At 39.5% G+C, this 17,053-nt stretch overlaps 1 protein-coding gene across 3 annotated transcripts in view; it reads right to left on the reverse strand.

Moving 5' to 3' along the window:
* The window catches only part of Sec16 (Secretory 16), a 753,833-nt gene that overhangs the window by 693,833 nt on the left and 42,947 nt on the right, over positions 1 to 17,053 (reverse strand). The window lies entirely within an intron of this gene.

Genomic DNA, 17,053 nt, shown 5'->3' on the forward strand with positions numbered 1-17,053 from the left:
TTAACTGACGGATGTGGGGCTGCCACGTTTGTTTCTTATCAAAATAGAACACCAGGAATCTGCAGGTGTCTACCACTAGTAAGACACTATTTCGCAAGCGGAGCTCTGGTTCAGGATGTACAAGCCGACGTCGACAGATGTGTACAACTGAGGTTTTCGCCTCTGAAAACCAAAAACCATGTTGCAGGGCCCATCTGTCGACTCGGTTAATATCTTGCTGTAAGTGTGTCTAAGCAAACGCCACCCTTCCGGTGCTGTAATGTAGAGCGAAGTCGTCTACATACAGCGATGGAACGACTGCGGGCCCAGCAACGGCAACTATGCCGTTGATGGCGATTGCGAACAGCATGACACTCATTACAAATCCCTGAGTTACTCCATTTTCCTGAACATAATATTGAGAAAATACATTCCCTACTCGGACTTGAAAGAGTCGTAGGGACACGAAGTTCTCAATAAATGTTGGCAAATTTCCCCAAAATCCCCACTGGTGTAGTGTGGAGAGAATTCCATATCACCAGGTAGTATTGTAGGCTTTCTCCAGGTCAAAAAAAAAAAAAACTGCGACTAGATGTTCCTTCTGGAGAAAGGCCTCCTGAATTGGCGCTCTCCAGTCTGACCCGATGGTCAATGGCAGACCAATGAGAGCAAAACCCACACTGGTAGTTAGATAACAGACCTTCCTTTTCCATGGTCCAGAAACGAATCCCACACTGGTAGTTGGACAAGAGACCTTCCTTTTCCATGGTCCACAAACGAATCCCACACTGGTAGTTGGACAAGAGACCTTCCTTTTCCATGGCCCACACAAGACGCCAGTTAACCATCCTTTCTAATAGCTTACAAAGGCCATTTTTAAGGCATATTGGCCTATAACTATCCAGGAGTTTTGGATCTCTACCGGGCTTGGAATGTTTTTGTTTGCTATTTGTTTTACGTCGCACCGACACAGATATGTCTTATGGCGACGATGGGACAGGAAAGGCCTAGGAATGGGAAGGAAGTGTCCGTGGCCTTAGTTAAGGTACAGCCCCAGCATTTGCCTGGTGTGAAAATGGGAAACCACGGAAAACCATTTTTAGGGCTGCTGACAGCAGGGTTCGAACCCACTATCTCCCGAATACTGGATACCGGCTGCACTTAAGCGACTGCAGATATCGAGCTCGGTAGGCTTGGGAATTGGTATCACAATTCCCTCATTCCAGTGAGATGGAAACACACCCTCACTCAATATTCTGTTGAATAGGTTGAGGATATCGTTGAGACATCTGTCACTCAAATGCTTAAGCATTTGAATACGGATTTTGTCCGGTCCAGGAACCGTGTATCCGCATAGCGCGAGTGCACTCCACATCTCCCAATCCGTGACAGGCACGCTGTAGGGATGTGAAGCACTAGAGGTGAAAGAGAGATGGTGGGCCTCTAATTCGTGCTTCATTGGTAGAAATGCAGGGTTGTATCTCCCACAGCTGGATGTATCTGCAAATTGTGACGCGATGTGGTCTGCAATGACTGAAGGAATCGTAATAATATCTCCATTAATGGAGATACCGGGGACTGAGGGCACACTCTGTACTCTGACAATACGGCAGAGTTTTGTCCACATTTGTGATGACGGAGTATGTGCCGTCATGGAAGACACATACTTTTCCCAAGTAGCTTTCTTACCTTCTCCAATAAAAAAAACAGGTTTTCACGTGCAGACGCTTTAATGTGATACGATTGGCCATCGTAGGATTCCAACGATAGTGGTTAAGAGCCCATCGGCGATCAGGTATGGCTGCTGCAATTTCGTCCGTCCACCATGGGACCTGTTCCTGGCGATGAATACCGGATGAGGATGGAATTGTTTCCTCTGCTCCAGTCAAAATTCCAGTAGTAATGGAAGAAACATGGTCGTCAACAGACTCCAACGTATCTTCGGCCATCACTGCGCGTTTCGAAAATTCTGGCCAATTTTCCCGCTGAAGTAACCAACCCTTGGGTACTTTGGACTGTCTTTGCTTCAAGAGAGACACAATTATCGGAAAGTGGTCACTATTACAGAGGTCGTCGTGTACTTGCCAACCTAGCAGGGGAACTAGCGCACGGCTGCACAAAGCGACATCCAGGTGTGAGAATATGCCATGTGCGCTGCTGAAATGTGTTGGTTCCCCTGTATTAAGCACGCAAAGATCAAACAGGTTGATCAGTCGCTCGAGCATCCCCCCTAGCACAGGAAGATGGAGAACCCCATAGTGTGTTACAGGCATTCACGTCTCCCAGCATGAGGAAAGGAGGAGGCAACTGAGCAATCACATCTTGTATTACACGCATTTCAAGATCGTAGTCTGGTGGAAAGTACACGTTGCACACCGTTGTCATTACTGGCAACAGAGTGCGAACTGCAACTGCATCTAGCAGAATACAAAGCGGTACTTCTTCGCTGAAGATGTCAGAGCGAACTAAGGTACAAACGCCCCCCAGTTGCTGCGCCATCCACAGCTACTCTGTCTTTGGAATAAAGACGATATCCTCTCATAGTCGTGTCGTGTCCAGGTCTCAAACGAGATTCCTGTAGGCAGACTATGGAGGCCGCATAGACAGATATCAACTGACGTAACTCAGCTAAGCGACAGTATGGATAGTTAAAGCTTCAAATTCAGAGCAATTTCTTGCCTTTTGTTCGGTCCATTACCTGCCAAGTTCTGCCATCTTTGTATCTTTGTTGTCATCATCACTATCCACGACAATTAGTGGTTCAGTCTCCATTGTCTCCCCAGAAGAAGGAGATGCGGTGACTGGGCACTCCGCGGATGGTGATCTCCTTGATAGGGAACAGTGGGCCTTCTTCCTGGGAGAACTAGGTTCTCCAGAAAGTGATCGAGCAAGATGGCGTCAGGGCCTCTCACTCTTGCCCATATGGAATTGGAGCATTTTCTGATTCTTAAAAACTTCTCTCTCCATTTCCTGTTTGATCCATACACTCTCACCTTTCAAATGACCCATAATGTCCAATATCACCTTCGCCATTATAGTTGAAACAAGCCTCACTCTCACTGGGCACTTATCAATTACCTTCCCAAGCTGCTGGATCTCATCGATATTGGCTTCCTTGCAGATGATCTTCAGACTGCTATCTATTAGATCTAGTACTTTGGCGTCCTCCGGTAACTCATATATAAAGATGTTTTTCTTGAGGGTTTCCTGCTGATGCTTTCTCTCTTACCACCTCAGTTCCTTTATCTCTGCTTCCATTTTCTTCACCATGTCTTTCAAACATTCTATTTCCTTGTTGTTCTGTACCACTACCTCTGTTACCATTTTTAGATCCTCTTTCATGCAGTCCTCTAATTCTCTTAATTCCTTAGCTTGCACCCATAAAAGCTCTCTGGTCTGTTCTGCCTAGCAAGCCTCCTTAACAATTTCCTTTATCTTATCCATACCTTCGCATCGAACGGCACCGGTAGCCCCGGATCCAGGGTTCATTACCACACCTCCGATTACTAATAGCATCGCCACTATTAATATTTATTATTGACATTTTATGGCTTTCATTGGACCACTATAGCCAACTTTATACAAATAACTTTTCAGTTTCCTGTCAGCCCAGTACTTCTTCATTCTCTCGGATCTTTCTTTCTTCATCAGAAATCACCCTTCCTATTGTCTGTTTCTTGATTCTGGTTTGCAGTCTGGTTTGCTTGTCTGAGTTTCCTGATTTTGTCGGTTTTGTTTCTTAGGTCTTCCACTGTAATTTGTAGTTCATCCATATCTTCCTTGATTTCTGTAATCCACTTAATGTTGCACTTACTATTTCATAATTTTTCTATTATTCTCCTGATGATCCTGTTCTCTGGTGTCCTGATTAGATGTCCAAAAAATTAAACACGTTTCTTCCTGACTGTGCTCATTACTGGTTCTATTTCCTTGTAGACTTTCATTAGAAGCTACTCTCCAGTGTCCATTTTTTGGTATGATTTGTTAATGCACGTTCTAACAATTCTTCTCTCTATCTTGAGTATTTTGTCTATTTGTGCAGTGTTAGTTGTTTTGAAGATGGTTTCACTTGCATATGTTATTTCTTGAGTGACTGTTTTGTAGTGTTTTAATTTTGTTGCCATTGACAGGCCCTTTTTTATTTTAGGTATTCTTGGTGACATATTGTACTCTGGTCAATTTATTTATTCTGTTATGCCATGCTGGCTTTTCATTGAAGTTATATGTTATGATTTCTCCCACATATTTAAATTTATCTACAACTTTGATTTCTTGGTTTCCTATAGCAATTTTGTTTATGAGTGGGGGTCAGTTAACATGATTACTGTCTTTTCAAAAATATTCCAAGACCAATTTTCTGTGTTATTTCCTGTAGTGATATAACTTCTTATCTGGTTTCCTGAATATTGTTGGACAAGAGAGCAAGGTCATTGGCAAATCCTAGGCAATTTAAACTTATGCAGTCTTAGGGTCTTTCAATTCGGATGTTCTTTGGGTTAATCTTGTACCATTCCCTCATTATATATTCCATGGCACAGTTGAACAGCAGTGGTGACAAGCAATCTCCTTGTCTTATGCCTGTTTTTATGATGAATAGCTGAACTTGACTTTTGATTTAGTGTTGGTAGATGAGTTCTATCAATTTGATTAATTTTGGATGGAGACCAAAATTTCTTAAGATTTTCAACACTGAAGGTCTATGGATACAGTCATAAGTTTTTTAAAGTCCATGAAGGTTACTGCAAGAGGTTTGTTTTGCTTCTAGTAATATGCTATGGCTAATTTTAAAGTGATGATTTGTTCTGCACAGCTTCTCCAATGTCTGAAGCCTTCTTGGTATTCACCTAATTCTTCCTCTAGTTACTCTTTGATCCTCCTGTATAGGATTCTGGAAAAAATATTATATGTGCAGTCTAAGAGAGAGAGACCTCTGTAATTATCTGGATTGCTTTTATCTCCTTTTTTGTGGAGTGGGTGGATTATGGCTGTGGTCCAATGTTTGGGGAACTTTTCTGTTATCCAGATTTTTGTCAGGCCCGTGTGTAAGGATGTTCATACTGTATACTGGCATATTTCCACATTTCTGCGAAAATGTGGTCTTCTCCGCATGCCTTACAATTTTTCAACTCTCCGAGTGGTGTTTCCGCCTCTTGGATTGTTGAGGGGTTTAGAAGTTCGGGCGGGGTCTAGATGGACGTCTGTATTAATTCCTGGGGTTCTTCACAATTCAAAAGTTGAATTAATGCTTTTGAAATGATTTCGGCATTTTCCTTGTCATTATGTGTCTTTTTCCATCCTCACTTTTCAGCATTAACGTGGGAGGGGCAAATTTTTTTAGTTGTCTTCCAAACATTTTGTAAAAGTCTCTGGAATTGGTATGTGGTATTCTTCTTCTATTGAGTCGATTAGATCTTTCTGTGATTGTCTCTTGGTTTGCCTGATAATTTGTGTGAACTTTTTCCTGATATTTTTGAGGTTGGTTACACTTTCTCCTGTGTTGTATGTTTGAAATTTTACCCATGCCTGATGTCTTTCTTCATGAATTTTGTCACATTCTGAGGTCCACCAGGCATGTCTTTTACGTGTGTTCAATGGGACTAAATTTTCAGCTTGTTGCCTGAGAATTGGAACCAGTTCCTCTAAATTATGTCAGTTTTATGTTTTGTGTGACTTCTCTATATTTATCATTTCTAATGAAGCTGCCAACAAAACTGTTATACTGTAAGCGCTGCCTGATGTCCGATCCTTTATTCAGTAGTATGCCTGAAGAGCCTAAACGACCTATCACTGCCCGGTACTGCTGAATAGCAATCCCCATGTCAGCAATTGCTTACTACACAACCTTCTGCTTTGATTGCAAGATTACAACTCGGTGCAACATGTATGTACATACATATATATAATAAGAGTTTTGTCTGTACATTGCTCAGAATTTAAAAAGAATGGTACTTTTGTATCGGTCGTGTCCACGGTATCAAGGAAATTCACTTTTTAATTTTCCGTAATTTCTGTCTGCCTGTATGTACATACATACATACGTACTAATGCGCATTGCAAGAAAACAGCAATCGGTATGTAAAATCAGGGAATAAGTTGCTACAATCCAGGTCATAATTATATTCACACTGAGTAAAATAGTAGTTTAGGGGAAGGCCTAAAATTTAATTCTCAAATATTTGTTATTGGTAGTCCTATCGATAAATACTACATAACTAAAGTTATATAGTACTAAATTTCCAATCTTTTATGTCTTAAACATTTTTACCATACCAGCTATGATAACAGAGATATTCATGAATTTCTATTTTTGTTGCTAAGTTCATATCAGCGCCGCATCACCAGAAAATGGGTACACAGAATTTAATGAAAATTGGTATGTAAAGTCGGAGAATAAGGGACTACAGTCTACACTGTACATAATTTTATTCACCCTGGTTAAAATGGTAGTTTAGGGGAAGGTGCCTAAATTTTAACAATCAATTACCTATGTTACTGGTCCTATTGAAAGTTATAGAGAATACAATTTCGCATCATTTATGTCTCATTCAGTTTTACCGTACAGACTATAATAAGATTGGTGGTGGTGATTATTTTTTTAAGAGGAAGTACAACAAGGCAACCATCCTCTACATCCCTTTCTAGCCCAGGCATTGAAGAACAATTTTTTTGATAACTTATTACTAGAGCCTGGAAGTTAGGCATTTATTTTTGCTTAAAATAGGCAGGCAATAAGGCACTTGAAATACTGAAAATAGGCAATACTCTAATTAAAATAGGCATTTGTTAGGAGTGAAAGCAAAGAGAAATCTCACTTATTATTAATGAAAATATGTATTTTAAATACTCATTCACTTCTTTATTAACAATTTATCACATAACTAGCGTACTTACTCTTATTTTCCTTGGTTGCAAGCAACAACAAGGTGCTTTTTCAAAGTATCAACTGTCAGACAGACGCTTGTCAGAAAGAATGTTTTTCATCATGGAAAAGGAATGTTCTACTTCCACTGAAGTGATTGGCGCAAATTTGAAACAAGCTATTTCGGAAGGACACATGCCAGTTAAAACATAATTTTCACCTTTCAGAACATCACGAATGTTCTTCATTTTTTCAATGTCCACATTAGCACTCAGAACACGTTTACACTTTTCACTAACACTGCTTCCTTTTTCTCCTGGTGCTTACAGCAGTTGATTTACTGCATCTTCAAAGATCGCCATAGATGATACCAGCGAATCATCTCTTTTCTCCAACTTCAAGATTGCTTCCGGTATCACACTATAATGTGCTGTTATAAATGCCAGATCATTGCTGAGCTCTTCATGGTCCAACAACTTTTTTACCTCCCGAACTGAAGCAACTTCATCTACTTATATGGCATGAAGTACCTCACGTATCTAGTCCTAATTGTTGCTGTAATATATGACTGCTGAGATCCAGGTTCCCCATCTGATGAGAACTGGCTGTGGAGGTAAAGAGAGCTCTGGTGCCACGTCCTTGAAAACCCAGATTCGGGAGGGTGATTTTAGGAAAATTTTCTTGGTATTCGAAAATAATTTATCCACTTGAGGATACAAACTTCTCATCTCATCAGCAATTCTGTGCAGTCCATGGGCTAGACATGTGAGGTGGAACATTTTAGGAAAGAGAACTTTCAAGGCTGTAGCTGCTTTTTTCATGTAAGGTGCCGCAACTGTGACAAAAAGTAGGACATCATCATGCCGTATTCCATCCGGCCAGAGTAACATTAATGAATTTGTGAACAACTGTGCCACTGTGGAACCATCTGCTCTCTTCATCTCTTCTCTCGTCAAAAGAAATACTGATGATAAGTCAGTTTTCTTTGCTTCCATAGTTCCAATGATGACGTTGGACATGTAACGTCCCATTGCATCTGTAGTTTCATCAATGGAGATCTAGATTTTTTCTGCAACTCTGCTTCGAATCCTCTGCAGCGTCTCTTCAAAACAGATATTCAAATATGTTTTTCTTAATGTGGATTCTGATGGAACTTCTTCTTTAGTGTACTTCTGCAGAAACGTTCTGAGGGATTGACTTTTCAGTTTCCAGAACGGAATTCCGGAGTCCAAGAAAGCTTTACATAGATCCAGGGAAAACAGATTGCCTGCTGGATGTTGTAACTGCTGTTGATATTAAATTGATCTTAGGGCCAACAATATTTAACCTAGACTTATGTTTCATTGTTGCAAAATGTTGAGTTATAAAGTACTTGTTTTCGTGATTAATAGATTTTTCACAGATTTTGCAAAAGTGTATAGCTCCATTAGCAGAAAGTGTATTCGAACCAAATTCGTGAACATAGCCGTGTAATTTACCACGCAACGATGAAAATTTCGGCATGATAAATAAGTCAGCGCAAACACCCGAGTTGCCTTAAACAAATTCAACAGTAGACTAACAGCTTCTTTTATGTTTGACCTGTTAGACAGAAGTGATTTCCTCCCTTCCTCTGCATTATCTTATTATTTCAAAATCAGGAAAAACAAGTAATTACGCAATGTCACAGGAAAAGTGGTGTGAGGAAGGAGAAGAAACGTACTTCCCTCATCCTCTCTCTTTCCTGGTATTCATTATGCTTGTGCATTCCTTTCACTAATGAAGGTTCTGCTATTTACATAGGTTAAATGAATGGGTTGAGAAAATAAGCTTTCGAATGCCTGAAAACAAATAAACAATTTACGGGGAACAATATTCTAAATAGATATTTCTGACAGCAATATGTAATTTACTTTGTGCAACCTTTTTTGTCTTCGATGTACGGAAATGCACTATGTGCTTTTTAAATGAGTAAACTGCAGAAAAATTGCATAACGATCAAAAAAAGCAAAAAAAGGCTTTAAATATTAAAATAGGCAATGGAAGCCAAAATAGGCAAAAAAGGCAAAATAAAAATTGTCTCTACACTTCCTAAATGCATGAAAACATATTTATCTCTATCTGATTCTTCAATATATCCAGTCAGATAAAAAAGGCATTTTGCCTAACTTCCGGGCTCTACTTATTACTATATTCTTAACAAGCATTGCTGAAGTAAGTAATGTACTTCATTTCAAAATTTTGGGTTGGACCCAAATTGCTTTTCTGGGTATGAGACTTTAAAGACCCATCAGGCATCTAGATGCAGGTTTCCGAGTGTGAACTTAGTTAAAATAATCATCTCACAATGGGCACATTTACAGTACTCTTGTAATAAAAAGGACACAGGAGTACTATTACCGTAAATCAACATTTTAATAAAAGGGACACTGGAGTACTATTAAATCAACAGTCTATACGACTAAACATAATGACACACACAAATCATATGGTTTATGAGATAAAAACATGTTTTTATATGAACATCTTCACTGTCCTTGCATCTGATCTCAGACTAGCATTTCGTGGTATTCTACAAGTATGTTCTTCTTCTCAATGAGACACAGGAATACATTACAACGTGAACATTTGGAATGGGGGTCTTGATTCAGCTTTTTGGGAGCTGCAAACTTCACATCGCCCCCCACCAGGCACAAACTTTGGGTAGTGGATGCCTGTGTTGCCTGTGCGGACATCGTGTGGATCGAGAAAGCTGTTTTCCTTTGTTTTATATCTGATTTGCATGTCACTGCCAGTCAAGAATATCTTTTCTGTCCACATGATACATCCATCCTTGTCATCATCCCTTGCGCAACAGAGCGTCTGAACTCTGACATGGTAATTTTGTCAATGAGGTCATTATACAACACGTGGGTACTGGTAAATGTAATATCCAGAACACCCCAAAATATCCTGTGTCACCATTTCCTAGACTTTCGGCAGATGTGCTATTTACCAACTGATGAGCCCAATTTAACACACTGGGGCAAAACGCTGGCAACCAGGAATGAGTTAGCTGGAAAATTTATAATATATTGGAGCAAACATTGCCAAAAAAATCCAATCCTTCCACGTCCCCAAAATGGCCTTGTTAACTGCAGAACAACACATTCCCCCAAACCGTATTCAGCAAATTCTGCAATTTGTTGCCTCTTGCCTTGATACAAGGCACGAAGATGATCTGCAAGGTCAACACCTCTCATGAACTGGTTATAGTCTGACAGAGTCTCTGGACACACTACGGTTGTTTTTGAGCCATCTTTTATTGTTCTTTGTACAGTGGTGGTTTCAGTTCCATGATAATTCGAGATGGGGTGGACAGCGTTATTATCTTTCCACTTATAAACTCCTATACCCAAATTTGAGAAACAATAATTACAATCCCCACGAGCCATTTTCTTGTCATGCACCAAGTTGTCTGGGAACCCATATCTAGTATGGCGAACAGGCTAAAGTTTCTTCCGACTTCAGTTTTTCCATTAACTTTATGCTGGAGAAAACATTGATATATATGTTGATTCTCATAAGGAACCTGAAATATTTGTCCAGAATGAGTGGAATGGAGTCTCTCATAGTGCATTGGCACTGCCGGTGGCTCCAAGTAGCCCACGCAGTGGCCTCCACAGTATGCACTAGCCATGCGTCTTGGCAGATGTGCTATTTACCAACTGATGAGCCCAATTTAACACACTGGGGCAAAACGCTGGCAACCAGGAATGAGTTAGCTGGAAAATTTATAATATATTGGAGAAAACATTGCCAAAAAAATCCAATCCTTCCACGTCCCCAAAATGGCCTTGTTAACTGCAGAACAACACATTCCCCCAAACCGTATTCAGCAAATTCTGCAATTTGTTGCCTCTTGCCTTGATAAACTATGAATGAAAGAATATATCCCTTCTGGTCAGCTACAGTCCACAGCTTGTAACCACTTTTCACTGGCTTCATAGGATTGTACTGTTTTAGCAAACTTCTGCCTTTGAATAGTATAACAGATGAATCAACACTTAGTTCCCACGTACCATTGTAAACCTCCTTATATCCGACATTTAGGCTGTTGATCATTGGTCTTAGTTTGTACAGTTTATCCCCATTATTTTACAGAACTGCATTGTCATTCATGTGCAAAAAGCACAAAATATTTCAAATCTTTTTGTAGACAGTCTCAGCTACCACTTTTACACCCAAATCTGCACTTGTAGCCCAATAATGCTTCCATGATGGCAAACAGTGGTAACCCATCAGAAAGTTAAAAGAAAGTAATTCATCTTCTTGTAGGTTTAGAATCTTGCTATTCTGAGTAGCATAAAGGTTTGATTGATAAGTTATATCTTTGATGATTAGGTTTTACCAATGTCAGAAAGATATCTGTTGGAGTCTGACAATATGACAGTAAATCATAGACAGCACCTCCAAAAGCAGAAATGCAGTAAATCATTAGCAACTCTAATTTACAATCACTGATGGTTATGCAACTCATTACAGGGTAGTGATGCTAAACAATCATGAATTACCTTCTGGTTGTTTGTACGGTCGCAATGTTTCTGTACCATTTCTTTTCTTCCAGTGGCGAACAGGTTCTGGAAGTCTCTTTGAGGCATTTTTCCCAGTATTTTCTGCAGACGAACTGGGTACAGAACTGGCATCATTTTCCCTTATAGCTTTATCAGGAAATTGATTATCGGCATTTATAGAACCGTTTACAGTGACCACTTCATTTGTACCATCAATTACAAGAGCAGATGCAAATGCAAAATGGAAATTATTTTGTGAAGCATTACTAGTATTCAAAACATTCAATAAACCATTTCCATCATCATCATCATCTTCACTGTCTATATCAGAGTTTTGAGGGTTATCAGGTAAGTCATCGAGTAATAAGTCAGTTATGTCAGCATCCGATATCACATTTGACATGATTTTGCAAAAATGGTACCCTTATATAGGTTATGTTACTTGGCCACAGAATGTACTCTTGATGCCCGACGGGACTTTTCAGTTCCAAGCAGATTTTTTCACTTCACTGTAGTTACATTCAAACAACAATATATCTGAATTGCTAAATACACACTTTAAAGTATCATTACGCCAATAGCCACTTCCAGGATGCCTCAATTGTTTCACTCACAACATAAACAGATATTTCAGCACGTCATATTTCACACAACATAAAGGAGACACTCATGCCATTTTGAACTGCCCTCTAGTGATAAATGTTTACATTACTGACTCAGGAGTTCTTGTGTGTATACTGCATGCAACAAGAGAGTACCAAAACGAATCTAGGGTTCAAAAATATCTACCATACATTTTATATGGCAAAAAATAGAACTAGGACTTAAGTCCTGCCAGGCAAGAAAGGGATCTAACACTAACCAGAAAGAAAAAGTGGAAGGGGTCCTACACTTCAAAGAATGAAGACATCGGCCAATCTTTTGGGGGAAAAAATGAAATAATAAATAAAATTTCTCAAACTAGCAAAGCAGGCAATACACAAAATAATATAACAAAAGTAGCAACAAATAACAGTCTAGCAATACACAACATTTCTACTCTGAGGAATGCCATTGTTTTCTTTTCTTCTCAAGAATCATTCTCTCTTGAACACCGGTCCTCCCCCTAACCCTTGATTTTCTTTACTAAACAATTCAACATATAAGCAGCATTACATTATTTTGGTTGCTTTATCTTCATCACTTTTTGTATATAGGGCGGTCGGAAACATCATGAACATCAGGCGAGTTGGCCATACGGTTAGGGACGCACACCTGTGAGCTTGCATCCGGGAGATAGTGGATTCGAACCCCTAATGTCGGCAGCCCTGAAGAGGTTTTTTCCATGGCTCCTCATTTTCACACCAGGCAAATGCTGGGGCTGTACCTTAATTAAGGCCACGGCCACTTCCTTCCCATCCTTAGACCTTTCCTATCCCATTGTCGCCATAAGACCTATCTGTGTCAATATGATGTAAAACAAATCGTAAAAACAGGAAAGAAAAATTTGTTAAAGTATTGGTCATACTGATAAATATTTTGAAAAAAGTAATTTAATATCTCGCGCCATTGTTATTTTATCAGCTGCTGAAATTAGCCATCTGCATGTGAATTAAGATAGGCTTTACAGCATCCATCAAAGAAGAAAAATTTTACCAGGGGAGTGATATGAATCCAGACATCCGAGCTGACAGGATCACACCATAGCAAGTACACCGGCAGAAACTCATAGAAGTTTGATGCTGATTTCTTGGTAAGGCTCTCAAGCCGGTCTAGCAACACCGCCTAGCGAAGCCCATTTGAATTCATCCACGAAGTGATTTGATTGGCTAACTTTAGCAGCTGATAAAATAACAAGGCATGAGGTATCAAATTATATTTTTTCAAATTATTTAATGTATGGCCAAACCTCAAATGCTCATATGCACTGTTCACATTGTTTCCTACCACCCTGCATAGTAGCAACACTAAGCCATTATCCTCAGCCCACACTATATTCAATACACAACTGAGCAAATGCAATTAACCCTAACAATACAGGGGGGATATTTTTTGCCCACCACTTCAATTGTTTACAGTTTAGTCACTTCTTGTCTCTTCTTTTCTTCTAAGTTTACTACAGGGAAAGTTATTGCCTGTTTTCAAGAGCACTAGCCTTCTGAGCCCAATTTGGCAGGTTCAATCTTGGCTCAGTCCGATGGTATTTGAAGGTGCTCGAAAATGTCAGCTTCGTGTTAGTAAATTTACTGGTATATAAAAGAACTCCTGCGGGACAAAATTCTGGCGCCTTGGCATCTTTGAGAACCATTGAAGTAGTTAGTAGGACATAAAAACAGTAATATTATTATTATTATTATTATTATTATTATTATGTGCCTTATCATATTGCAATATTGCACTCTATGGACATTGTTTTGTTTTTGTTTCTGATCTGCGGTTTGGGTCACATAGCTATCAGCTTGCATTCGGGAGACAGTGGGTTCAAACCCCACTGTCGGCAGCCCAGAAGATGGTTTTCCATGGTTCCCCATTTTTACACCACGCAAATCCTGTAATTCTGTTGTAATGTAACCAATGACCGATATTACACTTCAGTAAATCTAAGTTGTGGAATAATCATAAACTCACTTCAGTTGGGACTCTTTGCAAACAAGAAGCATATACCAAAGGCACTCAAGGGGCTTGCAGGAGAAAACATCTGTACTCCAGCAAATTCGCCTTTACTGATCCAGGTTTCAGAAACATTCCTGTAACATTAGTATCCTACATTACTTGTGCGAAGCCCAAAAGAAACCTCCTGTTGTTATCCACAGATCATACTGATGATGTCATATATTCCCCATCTGAAAACTGTGATAATGTGTATTAAAATGAGACAAATGGGGTTGTGAGCACCGTGGATAAGATGGCACGGAAATATTCCACAAAGAGGGGCACTTGAAGATGGCCACAATCAGCTTTTTACACTCTTTGAGACATTGCGGCACTGAATGTGTTCACACTATTTTTGTTGAATTTCTCCAACTGGAACAAAAAAAGCCTAATAAGTGAAGACAGTATTTACGGGAACTTGCTCTTCAACTCATCTAACTCTGCACTGAAGAGCGAGCTCAAAATACTGAGGGACTGGAGAAGTCAGTAATTTTGGCCATAAAAGAGATATTAGGCTGCAAAATAAAGGATTGCGAAAGCCAAGAAAGCTGACCGTGGAAGAGGGCGGTGCCACCTTTGCAACAAGGCATGTCATTTCAAAGGGGAAAAGCACAACAAAGTCACCAAAACCACCATAATTTGTTCCGGTTGCAAGAGATACATATGCAGAAAAAACAGTAGGAAAAAAAAAATGTATGCTCCAGGTGAGCTGAATGTAACAAAGTGATGAGTAAGATTAATGTCTGAACTTCTTTTTCCATGGTATAGAAAAATTGTGTGATTTTGTTTGCAACTGCTGTTAAGTTCTATTTTTGTCCTTTGAGGTTCAAAATATATGATAATTTATGTTGTTTAAATAGTAATACAAATCACACAAAACGAATTGAGTCTGGTGGTCACAATGTACCCCCCCCCCTGTTGGTAACTTGTGGTTTGAAAATAGCTTAGTATTGCTAGGGTTATGAAGATGCAATTTAATAAGAATTGAAGTTTCACACTAAAGGTTTATTTAGAAATTATTCACACTGTGTAATCCCTGATGCAGGTATAGCAGCTCAAGGGAGTCAGACAGCATAACTTGACATGACATAAAATGGGTTATTACGATTTAAATATGTTATGTTTAAAGTCAGTGCTTATTTTTATTAGTAGTCTGTTGCAGGTATTAAGGAGTGTTTCTGTTCTGCACAGAAAGGTTTAGAGAAGAATCTACCACACAATGAAAACAGTTACAGACATCCAGCACTGAAAAATGTTAGGGAGAATTACAATCTCATTAGCCAAAACAAAAAGCAAGCTAGTTGGGTTCTGAAACAGATAATATGATAACAGCCATGGGACCTCCAGTTTTATAAGGAATCCCAGCCATAAGAACATGGTTTATCCATTTCAAAAATCCCACATTTAAATCAAACCGTGACTGTCTTGGTGAGAAGCCAGTAACCATGCCATTTGGCTATCATGTCCCCCAAATATCATCAGGATGTTAATGCAGGACTATTTTGCTATAACCAGCTTGCAGTTTTACGTGATTGTTGATATCATGATCACAATTATGAAACCTTTAGTTTTACATGAAATCTGAACCAAAAGGTCTCAATTTTTCATTTCAAAAATTCTGCATAAATTGACTGGGTACTGAAAAGCTAGTGATTATCCCACATAACTATCACTTCCCTTCCCATCCTACTTCAATAATGCAGCACTAACAAACAGTAATACTACTTATTCAACACTTTCTGCATTTTTTAAAAATTACAATATGGCTTGCATACTTTGACACAATATTGTGTTTTCCGATAAATCATGCTTCTGCTCAGGCATCCATGGTGGATGTATCCTACCTATCACCATCATCATCATCATGACTACCGTATGACAAATTCCATCAATACCACTTAATAGTGGTCTGAGGTACCATTGAGTATGAGACCAAGTTACCCCAAGTTGGATCCATACCACTATTATGAATGCCCATTATGTTAATGATGGTCTGAGACCAACTGGGCTTCCATTATTGCAGGTAAACCTCTCAGCCATTTTTCTGCAAGATGTCAGCATGTAGCAGTAACCACACAGAGTTTCTTAATGGATAACAGTAGACCTATTCTTCTTCTGCCGAGTATCTTCCATGCGTAATGGAGTTGAACTGTATTTTCCATTATTTCTTTTCTTTGTTAGTGGTTTAACGCTGCAATAATAAATGAAACGCTTCCAGCAATGCAAGGATGGGAAAGTGCTAGGACTGGAAAAGTAGCAGCTGTTGCCTTAATAAAGATACAGTTCCAGCAATCGTCTGATATGAAAATGGGAAACCATGAGAAACTACCTTCAGGGCTGCCAAAATGCAAGCATACAGCTATGCAACCTGTATCACACAGCCAACTCACTTGGTAACTATACCACTAAACACCCTAAGTAACACTGTAAGTCTTTATCTAACCTAACTAGTGTTTCAGTTGAAGTATGTTGTAATAACATGTCTTCTTACATGTGGTGTTACTTTCTTTAGAATATGTGCAGTACATTGCCCTGTAAGCTGAAGTTGTAGCAATATTGTAGAACAGAACAACATATTACAAAACTACAATGCGTGATGGGACATTGCAGTAAATGTAACTTATTAGCCGTGGGCGACTATTGCCACAACTAGTCGCCTGATATACCTGCGCGCGCATACGGAACATCACTCGAGCTTGTGCTCTCCACCCTCGTTTCATTAGTTTGTTGATGGAAGAGTTAATATTTTATTTGTTCATGTGCATTACCATACTGTGATAGTTCTTTTAATGAACATGGAAATATCAAATAAACTAGCACAACAAATGGAGGAGATCACAAAACTATTTGAAAGTCGAATACTGATCGAGCAAGTGGCTCTGCGGTTTGGATCACGTAGCTATCCACTTGCATTTAGGAGATTGTGGGTTCGACCCCACTGTTGGCTGCCCTGAAGATGGTTTTCCGTGGTTTCCCATTTTCACACCAGGCAAATGCTGGGGCTGTACCTTCCTTCCCAAGCCTAGCCTTTTCCTATCCCACTGTCGCCATG

Source organism: Anabrus simplex, chromosome 1, assembly GCF_040414725.1.
Source record: "Anabrus simplex isolate iqAnaSimp1 chromosome 1, ASM4041472v1, whole genome shotgun sequence".
NCBI classification, from domain to species: Eukaryota; Metazoa; Arthropoda; class Insecta; order Orthoptera; family Tettigoniidae; genus Anabrus; species Anabrus simplex.